Genomic DNA, 3,576 nt, shown 5'->3' with positions numbered 1-3,576 from the left:
ATAATGTGGGTGCTAACGTCAGCCAGCAGAGCTGGGGTTATGACTTTAACAGAAATGTCATCATTGCCAGAATTCCAGGTACGGAACACACTGCCTCCATGGCTGCCTATATGGAAGGTCAGCTTTCAGCTTTAAACTAGAGACACTCAGTACAGGGGAGCAAATGGGCTCAAGACTGCTACAGGAGGCTTACTGGTATAAAGTGCATTTAAAAAATTAACTAACTAAACAAATGTTTTTGGTGCATCTTACTAACACAAAACCATTCTTTCACAAAGATCATGCTTTTCAGGCTGGATAAATGTACAAATGCAATATAAACATTGGAAGATTTTTTTGTGAGGAAGGGAACTTAATCAGCTTATCTAAATCAAATGCATTTTTTTATTAGAGAATATTTTAAACCTCACTCGTTCATTCACCAGCTGTCCTTAGAAAACATATAGTGTACTGCTGATTTTCAATGCTATGCATCTTTGATATAGAAATGCCTTATAGGTTCACAGGTTCATAGAAGGTTACTAGTCTAATGGCCCCAGGGCCTTTACAAGTCTTTCCATATTTATCCTGAGTTGCCCCAATTGTCGGTGGTTAGGTGATTGAAGTTTGCAGTGGTAAGGGTCTATGGCAGTTAGTACCAACTTCTTCTGTCCAGGAGGCACATGTGCACTACCCCAGGAGTGAATTATTTGTGGTCACCCATCTACTGATCTAGATTGTGTATCAACAGTGTCAGGGAGGGGCTCTGATTTATGGAATTAGAAGCTTGTTCCAGAGAAGTGGCAGTCTCTGGGAGATGTATCTATCTCTACAGCATGACCTTTTCATGTCAGAGGCTAGGTTAAGATCCCTGGAGTAAGTGAGCCTCCTGCAGTTTGATTTAGTAATGTGTAGCATTTCCATCAGGGCCGATCAGAGACTGCCCTGTAAGCCAAGCACAATTTAGCCCTTTGCAACCTGTAGGGGACAGAATACAGTGACAAGGCAAAAAAAAAATATATGGAATGCTGCACGAATTTGCATGTCATCCTTACACAGGGACCATGGTAATGATCCCAGTTTTAATATATGTGTGCCAAAACAAGCACGTACTAAAACAATAATGGATGATTTCTTTTAGCAAACACATTAGATGGCATGTGCCTACTTGTTACTGAATAGAATTCTCACTGTGGTGTGCTATGTTTACATCAATACAGACTGTCCAAAAATTAGAAATATCATAACAAACTTCATTTAACCAGTCAGTGTTCTCATGCTGAGTCTGAAATGGCCCATGTCGATCAGTGCTCTGCCCTGGTTATCAACCAACCAACCAACCATACAAAGAAACAAAGGCAAGGAAATGTAAATAAATAAAATGCAAATATAATAAAAACTTACCTTTCCAACATGGTTCAATATCCTTTCATGCGTAGTTAATCTTTTTTTTTTTTGACAAAGGAGCTTGAATGAATGTCCCCTTGTTATGTTGAATATTTACAAATTCTGGCAACTCACAGATCTGAGATGTATTGCCTTATTTTTGTTTTGCGCCCACACACACGCACACGCACACATACCCAACCACACACACACTATGCAACATTCATGAAGCAGTGCTGCCAAACAGAAACAATCATGCTTTGATAGCCTGCTCATTTCTTCTGTTTATGAGATTAAATCTGTCAGTCACATCACCACTCTGAAGTACTGCGTTTATATTACCCTATCATATGATTTAAATAGCAAACGCTATTTCATCGTACCTAAAATATCTAAACCACAAAATATCAAACATATAGAATAGCAAATTTTTTCCCAGGGATAAAATTTGCTGTTCCGAAACACAAACACAACACAAGCACACCAAAATAAATAAACCACACACATACACTTAACAAAACCATAATTCTAACCCTACACTACTACCTATCCACTCACCTTAACCCAAACCTAATCCTAAAGACCCTAACTACCATACACTCACCTTACCTGCTCCCTAACCCTAAAGTCCCTAACTACCACACATTCACCTTACCCGCTCCCTAACCCTAAAGTCCCTAACTATCGACACTCACCTTATCTGCTCCCTAACCCTAATGTCCCTAACTATCGGACACTCACCTTATCCGATCCATTCCCACACTTACCTTAACCCAGTCCATATCCTCCGTTCGCATACTTACCTTACCCCGGTCCGTAACCTTCCCATCACAGTAGAGTAAATAGTGAAGTCATGGAATGGGCAACCGAAATCTTACCCTAGGTAAGATTTCAAAGTTCTGTGGCTTCGCTATTTTGAGATTTTGACAAAAACGGGTTGATATTATAGCATTCAAAGTTTAAAAACTTCAATGCTATAATATAGACCCGAAGTACCTCCTTGAAAGGGTCATGTGGCATTATACAGAGCAGGAGGCTATGTTATACTTATGCAAACATGCAAACTTCTAAGAAGTTCTACTGTACCATGATAGTAAAATGAAATAATTAAAAATTAGTCAATTGGAAATAACGCTATACATCTGAATCACTAATATGTTATAATAAGCATATAAAAGTTATATTGGTGTACATAAAATATTCCATTCAAATGCAGTCTAACTGTTTTTTTTAAATTACATAAGATACGCTTTAACCCATAACATTATGCTTCCATGTGTCATACGAAAGCTATAACAGAAATACCGCTCCCCCTTACAGCCAACAAAGTATTTATTTTTATACCCTCCAAGTCAGTCAGCTCCAGGTCTTCCCTTGTTGAATGTTTTATGTAACCTGCAATCTAAGCAGCTTTCTTTTACTTTGATGTGATGTGATGTGAAGTGCAGTAGTGCAGAAACAGGGTCGGATGTTAATGTCTGTAACATACATAATCCCAGACTGGAATACAGGTAGGTGTGACCTGGAGTCACATTATAAGTACTTACAGCCCACTGGGCATGCCTGTACACTTAGTAAAAATGAGCGCAATTCTGTTGGTGCTTGATTGAAATCACCTATTATGTATAAATGTCTATACATACTGATATACACATGCATATATTCATCTGTCAATATCTATTTGTCAGATGCAGAGTATATCTATCGCTATCTAGTGTCAAATAGGTTTACCTCAATAAGGTTGCAAGTGTTGTGTGATGTCTAAATGGCCGAAAGTACAACAGAACAAAAACATAACCTCATACCACATATTTTCGAATGGCTTAACTGCAAATGCACTGTACCATTCATACAGATAACATGATGGTTGAATTCAAGATTCCACCTATTCAATTTTGATAGTCTGTCTCGAACACGTTCCGTTATTCGGTTATTGCAGTCAATCATATGCACGATCGCAAAATCCAGTCACGCCCTTATGGAGGTAAACCCTCAAATAGATATATATAGCTATATATATTAAAATGATACATAGACTCCTCCCATATGTCTACACAACACATTATCATACACACACACACACACACACACACACACACACACACACACACACACACACACACACACACACACACACACACACACACACACACACACACAAGTGGGCTGCAGATGGATTAGAACCCCTACCGTCTCCTATGGTTATGTACT

General features: G+C 38.7%; 1 pseudogene; it reads right to left on the bottom strand.

The window, feature by feature from the left end:
* Positions 1 to 993: 993 nt before the first annotated feature.
* Positions 994 to 1,086, bottom strand: LOC122807338 (annotated as a pseudogene).
* Between the last annotated feature and the right edge of the window lie 2,490 nt (positions 1,087 to 3,576).

This window comes from Protopterus annectens, chromosome 7.part0 (genome assembly GCF_019279795.1).
Source record: "Protopterus annectens isolate FY-2018-M chromosome 7.part0, PAN1.0, whole genome shotgun sequence".
In the NCBI taxonomy this organism is placed as follows: domain Eukaryota; kingdom Metazoa; phylum Chordata; order Ceratodontiformes; family Protopteridae; genus Protopterus; species Protopterus annectens.
Note: the sequence above shows the minus strand (reverse complement) of the source record. Positions and strands in the feature narration are given on the sequence as shown.